Raw genomic sequence first — 7,985 nt, 5'->3', positions numbered from 1 at the left:
TCACTAGAAGGACCCGTTAATTTGCTGAAGTAAAACTTAAATAATTCTCATGAACATCTAGATATTTGATTGATTTCCCCAACAAGAGCTAGGACTATCCAATAGAACTGTTTGTAACGATGGAAATATTCTGATGTCCAAGATGGTAGCCACTAGCCACATATAACTAGTGGGTACTTTAAATAAGGCTAGTGTTGAAGAACTAAATTTTTAATTTAATTTAATTTAATTTAGTTAATTTAAATAGCCACATGTAAACAGTATAGACCAAGTTCAAATCTTTGGAGCTGCCAAATTAAATCACTTCTCATTTGTGAGGAGGAAGATAATTCTTTTTGGATAGTATTTTACACTTGTGTAATGTTTTAAAGTTCATAAAATTTTCACAATGACCTTGTGATTTAAGTATTATTTTAATTTTGCAGTTGATGCAATAAAAAAGATAGACAACTTGTACAAAGTCACCCAATCAATAAATGTATTTTTATTTTCAGTTTTATTATTAATTTCTAGTTATATTGCATTGTGATCAGATAATGTTGCCTGTATTCCTTTAATATTTTTGAAATAGTTATGATTTTCATTATAGCCTACTATAATGGCCATTTTTTATGATGGTTCTATGTAAAAATAAGTTGTAGTTTTTATTTCAGGGAACAGAATTTGATCTATATTAATTAGTACTATATTATGTCATTTAAGTCTTCTTTATTATTTCTTACTTTTTTCCTTCTTGGTCTGTCAAAGACTAAGAGAGGTGAGTAAAATTCTACTACTTTGTGTTTTTCTTTATAATTCCTATAGTTTTTGCTTTGTGAATATTGATGCTATATCTTTTGGTGCATTGCCAATCCTGACTTTTTAAAAAAATCTTCACTGTGAATATCTACTTTTAACTTTATATAGTGACCTTTTGTCTCATTTAATGTTTTATAACATGAATTCAACATGGCCTGATATTCAGATTACAACCTGTTCTTTTCCTTCCTTCTTTCTTCTTTCCTCCTTCTTTTCTCCCTTTTCCCCTCCCTTCCTTCATTCTCCTTCTTCTCCCCTCTCTTTACCTTCCTCCTTTCTCCCTCCCCTTTCCCCTGACTTCCTTCTCTTTCTGTATTTGCCTTGTATACCTTTGTTCATGCTTTTACTTTCTTTCCTTTCTTAAAGATATAAGTTTAACCCATTTATATTTTTCTGACAGGTATATTTGAATCTTGTTCTTTGAAATTAATTATACTTTATGTTTTTGCTGTTTTCAAAAATCACATTTAGTTCATATTTTTAACTTTACTTCTACTGTATAATTCCTAAATAATGTGGTATTTAAGAAGGTTTGCCTTTGTGTTCTAGTGGCTATTTTAGAACTATTAGGTTATATAATTTTCTTAATTATTTAATACATTAGACATTATCTTTTACTTTCTTGCTATAAACAATCATAAAACTAGTGTATTTCTTTTCTTTTATCCTTTCCTCCACCACCTTATTTTAGCTAATTTTTCATTCTTAGTACTCTTCTGTACAATGATAAATATTTATGCTTTTGCTCTTTTAGTTGAGGGCTTTAATGACATCTTTTGAATTCTAGCTGTTGCAGATGAATTTCATGGTAATATTTAGAACTTTCAAATATTTAATAGGAGTAAAACCATTTTTTCTCTAAAGGAAAATTATCACCACACATAAAATCGATAAAACTGGAACTGTGGTTGAATGGGAGTGGGAAAGGGAGGCATTATGGGAGACCCAGAAACCTGCCCACTCTCCCCACCCCTGATGTTGCCCTTGAGTTATCCCCAAGGAACCCTGGGGCTCAAAAAGATATAGTTATACAAGCAGCACTCAGAATGATACTAGTACGTTGAGAAAGCAGATTTATAAATTACTCTACTAGTACTTACTGCTAAAGGTAGCATCTGAATCTTTGCAAGTGGGATGTTTTATGTTCTTAAATTGCTTTCTAATTTTTATTTTAATATCTTGAGATGCTGGAAAAGTGTAAGGAAAGGATTTATATAAGGTCGAATTTATATAATCACTCAAAGCATCAGACAATTGTTTGGAGAATTAAAAATAATTAATATACATATGCCTTTACAAACTTTTTGGTTCAGAAAGCTTTTGGAGATTAAAACAAGCAAACAAAACCCCCATGCAGATAGAGATCCTAATTGTCTAACCCAGAATTCTAATCTGGAAACTATATTAATTTGAAACATTTTTCCCCTCCACACCGTCCATCCATGGACTCATACATTTATTCACATTATTTCCCCTACTTATTTTATAGTCCTGTTAAAGAATTTTTAATATTTGGCTAATATTTTATTGTAGGTTGAAGTTCTTTCTAATGGTTAATGTTTAGTCAAATCAGAGTAGTCCCATGGGACCTAAATACTTGCAATCTAGGTTGATCTAGTTAAAGTGTTGAAATTAGTATCTAATATTTATTGAGAGCTTGCCAAGAGCTAGTCCCTGGCCTAAGGGGACATTTGCAAATGTAACAGCCAATTGGATATCTTTCTCTCTTAAAATGTTTCTGTGTATGTGTATGTGTGTGTCTGCATTTGGGATGAAGGAATGAAATTAAACAAAAAGGAATATTATGGAGTCCCTATGTATATATTTTTTTCCTTTTTTTGACCAGATGAGGACTATTTGGGAAGAAGAGCCAGACCTATCTATTTAAATTTTATATCCAAGTTTCCCAAAACATATTCATTTTCTAATTGGAAGTTTGTCCCTTTGACCAACATCTCCCCAGCTACTCCAGCCCCAGCCCCTGGTAACCATCATCTCTATTTTTATGACTTCTGCTTTTTCAGATTCCACATGTAGGTGATGTCATACAGTATTTGTCTTTCTCTGTCTGACTTATTTCAGACAGCATAATTCTTAGCATAATTCTCTCAAGGTCTATCCACATTGTTGCAAATGGCAAGATTTCCTTCTTTCTCACGGCTGAATAATATTCCACTGTGTATATATACCACATCTTCTTTGTCCATTTATCCATTGACAGATGCTTAGTTTGTTTCCATATCTCAGTTATTGTGAATATTGTTGCAAAAAACATGGGAATGCAAATATCTTTTCGATATTCTTTGGATATATACCCCGAGGTGGGATTGCTGGATAATATGGCAGTTGTACTTTTAATTTTTTGAGGAAGCTTCATACTGTTTTCCATAGTGGCTTTACTAATTTACATTCCCACCGATGGCACACAAGGTTCCCTATTTTCCACATCTTCACCAACACTTGTTATCCTTTATCTTTTTGATGATAGCTATTCTAACAGGGACTACATGGAACTAAAAAGCCTCTGCACAGCAAAGGAAACAGTAAACAAAATGAGAAGTTAAGTTACAGAACAGGAGAAAATGTTTGCAAATCATATCTGATAATGGGTTAATATCCAAAATATATAAAGAACTCATACAACTCATTGACAACCCCTGTCCTGCCCCCAAACAATCCAGTTAAAAATGGGGCAAAGGAACTGAATAGATGTTTTTCCAAAGAAGACATACAAATGGCCAGCAGGTACATGAAAATATGCTCAATATCACTAATCATCAGGGAAATGGAAATTAAAACCATAATGAGATATCACCTCACACTTGTTAGAATGGCTAGCATAATTTTTTACTAATGCTCTAAGAGATGACAGACATCTAAATAAATAACAACAATGTTTTAAGGATTATGGGTCTATTATCATTTATTGTACAATCAGCATTGTTTACAAATTAAAGGATATCAACAGTTAAAAAGATAAAATTAATTGAAGATGCTCACAACTCCTAAAAACAACACATTTTTTTGTGTTCACATCCAGTACTTGCCCACATTTTATATTTATTTTTTTACTTAGTATAGTAGCATTTTCTATTTGTATTGTTCTATTATCATTTAATGTTATTTCACAAAACTAGCATATTTTCCATGGTGTTACATAGCCTTTAAAATTATTATTTTTAATAACTACATAAGAGTTCACTGGCTTTTCAAAACCATTCTCTAATTGTTCATCATTTAGATTGTTTCCAGTTTTTTAGTGAGTCTAAAAAATTTATGAAATAAAAACCTTCATACTTATAGCTCTTTTATGCTTTTAATGTAATTCTTAGGAAAAATTCCCAACAGTGGGATCACTGAGTGATAGGATATGAACATTTTTATTTCTCTTGATAGGCATTGCCAAGTAGCTCTCCAAAAGTGTTGTACCAATTTATATTGCCGTTAGTGATGAATGAGTTTGACCTTAACTACACCAGCATTAATTTGCCATTATCTTTATCTACCTCTCTTGTTTTCTTCTGTAATCATATGTGATAGATTCTAGACCATATTTGTCTTTGGAAAGCTCATGTGTATCAATGACTTTTAAAGAAAATACAAACAACTCAAAAGAAATATAGCATGGAAGTTTTATCTTTAAATACGTAAGTCTACCTTTATATAACATGTCCTATGTAATTCCCCTTGATGTTGAATCCCTTCTCAAATTGTCTTCTTCAGAAGGAATTTTATAGCTATAACTTATCTTCCCCCTCCCCCTCCCACTCCCACCTCTGGGTATGGAGCTGTGCACTTATCCTTTATTATTATTTGCAACTATTTACCTAATACATGCTTTATTTATTATTTGAAAAAGGTGGACAGAATTTGCTTAACTCTCCCTTTATTGAATTTGTACTAAGAGCATTAGTCTCCTGTTTAAAATTCAAGAAATGCTGGCTTGTATGGTGAAGAGTTGACCTCGCATATATGTGATTCCAGGAAGCAAAATAATTAACTCATAAATACTCCAAATAAAAATTAAATTATTGATTCTTGAAGACAAAGAATTCAGGTTTAAATAACTGTCTAGTCTTTTCAAATTTCCAAGGGACATGAGGTCCTAATGAGGGAATACATTTAACTGTCCTCTTCTATATGGGAAATTTGAATTCCTTTTTTAACTTGTCACTTTAGGAGGGAATTGTGAGAGAGAAAGGGAGCATCTCTTTAAGCATCCATATCAACCCAATTAAACTGGAAACCGTTATTGTTACAGATGTCATAGCTGGATAATCCTAACATCTAACTTGTTGTGGCCATTTATTGTTGTTTAACAAATTACCCCAAAACTCAGTAGGCAAACGCCAACCATAAATTCTATGTGTCAGTAATGTGGAGAAGGCACAATGAGACCAGCTTCTCTTTGCTGCATGATGTATGAAGTCTCAGCTGGCAGACTTGAAGGCTGGAATCTGGTATCATCCAAATGCTCTTTCACCCACTTGTTTGGTGGTAGGTGCTGGTTTTTGGCTGGCTCAGTCCCCAAGAGCTATCATCCAAGAAGAGAAGCCTTGTGGATGCATATCCTCTTGTTGACCTAGCCTTGAAGTCATATGACATCACACTCACTGTACTTTATTGTTCAGAGCGGGCACAAGCCTCACCTAGACTCAAGAAGATAAGAAACATAAATGACAACTCTTGGTGGAGAAGTGCTAAAGTCACTTTGCAAAAAACCAAAAGGGATGGGGGAGATGTTGTTGTGGTCACTTAGGAAAACACAATCTGCCACATAAGTGATATGGAAAATAGATTTGACATATACTATTTTTTGCTGAGCCTTTTAAAATCTCAGTTTGGAAAAGGTTTTATATCCAGGAATGGCAAAGCAATTCCTATTGCCCCAACCTTCCTACAGATAACAGTTATAAAAGTTAAATAGTTAAAAGTAAAAAAACCAACCATTTCAAGAAGGGAATGACACTGGTTGGCCCTTTGCCTGAGCGCAGACTCCTGTTATCACAATGCAGGATGACTGACACTCTGATAGAAATATGTGGTCTTACTGGCTTGAAAAACCAGAGGGTAGGATTTGTATTGACCACAGCAGATAGAGTGGGGATTTCAACCCCAAAAGGAGGAGAGCTGGAGAGCTAAAGACCTACATTCTGCACATGAACCCTTTTCTGATCTCTGGCTCACCTCTGAACTATGCATGTGGCTGCCAAGCAACCCAGCTAAGGCTAAAAACTTAAACAAAGATTTCAGCTTCCACCCTTTAAAGGAAAGACAAATTTGGGTGTTTTAGTCCAATTAAGCTATCTGCTAAAACAGATAAACCAACCAACAAATCATTATTATTATTTTTATTTTATTTTATTCTATTTTTTTCTGAGAAAAGTAACAGAATCCAGAAAATCCATAGGTCTGGGTTTCATACCTTTTGAAATGAACACACATACCTCTGAAGTTCGGTCGATCTTCTTAGGGCCAAATCTCAGTATGCTTCAGGAATCAGGTATGGAGAATGACTCAAGAGGAAATAGAATTGCAAAATTTGCAGATATATATTATCCATAACCTGGAGAATGTACGTGGAAGTGGATTCTAAGGGAGTTAGACCAAGGAGCATAGAAATAACACTAGAAAAGCTGGGCCAAATGCATTGATATGGTTGCAGTTACTGAACATTCTGGATTTAATGTGCTAGCTCATGGAGTTGGTGGTGACTCTAACAAGTTGTTTGGTTGGTTAACCGAACCTTGAAGTCAATAGTGACCTATTTTAATGAGGCTGAGATCCAGTGCTTGTGTGGCATGATGTGGAAGAAGGAATTAAAAGGCCCAGAATTCAATCCCTTCACTGGGGAAGATATTGATGCATATATTGAGGGGACCACCTGCATCCTTGAAAAGGTCTGGGGTTGCTCTCCTTTGTAGCCAGGTATGACTGTGGCTAACCCCACTCTTTATATGAGTTCCCTGATTTTAACAGAGATAATGGGGTGCCAGAGTATCAGAGGCCAAGTGGCCAACTGACAGGGACAAAGTAGGCACATTTACTAGAAAGGCCAGTAGGGACATAAAAGTAATCAGAACACTTTGGTCCATAGGGACCACTGACTGTAACTAATTGATCACAGTGTCCCTAGGAATAAAATAGATGGGAAGTCTGCAAGAACACTGCATGAATTATAACAGAAAATCCTCTGGGATTGGTGATTAAATGTTTGAGGAGAGTCGTGGGCTTTCACTAGGTTTCCAGACCTAAGCAGGTTCATAGTCCCAGAGTATCTTGGGTTTATTGAAGGAAAAGGGAGTCAGGTATCCTTGAAGGGAAGGTCAAGTTCACCTGAGGAAGAACCCTGCAGTATTGCCATAAGTATATACTGTGAATCTCTCTTCAAGCCCGCATAAACTTAGCAGAGTGAAAGTGCACTAGGGAAAAATACCCAGACCTTTGGGAATTATTAAATACTGCTTCTGGATTGTTGCTACTTCCGATGACCCAAAATACCATGGTGGCTGTGGTCAGGTGATATACATGGATGTGCCTCACAACCCAGATGTGACTCACAGAGTACCCAGTTAGTTCATAGGCACACTGTGTTGTTTCACTAGTTTCTCAATGTATAATTGGATTAGAAATACTTGGCACCAGGAAGAATCCCCACACTTGCCTTGGGGCCATGGGGTAAGAGCCATTATGGTGGGAGGGGCAAATGGAAACTTCTGAAGTTTTCTGCTCCTTATCAAGATAGTAAACCAGTAGCAATGCCACATCTCTAGGGGGATTTTCAGATATTAGTGACACTATCAAAGACTTAAAAAATGAGAGGTGGTGATATGTGTCATATCATATCATTCCTTAACTTGCTTGGCCTATGCAGAGGTTGAATGGATTTTGGAGAATGGCTGTGGATCCTTGTAAACTTTATCAGGTGGAGATCTGCAGTATGTATATTTTTACTGAAGAAAATTAGCATATCTCCTGGCACTTGATATGCAGTTATGAGCTGGTCAAGACTTTTTTCTCTGTATCATAAGGACCACCAGAAGCTGTTTGCTTTTACCTGGCAGAGACAACAATATACCATTACCAAGTTGCCTGCCTGTGTCAGCCCTCCTGCTCTCTCTGCCACAGTAGGGTCTCCAGAGGCCATGATTGCATTGATATTTGACAAAATGTTATAATGATCCACT

The sequence above is a fragment of the Eubalaena glacialis genome, chromosome 17 (assembly GCF_028564815.1).
Source record: "Eubalaena glacialis isolate mEubGla1 chromosome 17, mEubGla1.1.hap2.+ XY, whole genome shotgun sequence".
In the NCBI taxonomy this organism is placed as follows: Eukaryota; Metazoa; Chordata; class Mammalia; order Artiodactyla; family Balaenidae; genus Eubalaena; species Eubalaena glacialis.
Note: the sequence above shows the minus strand (reverse complement) of the source record.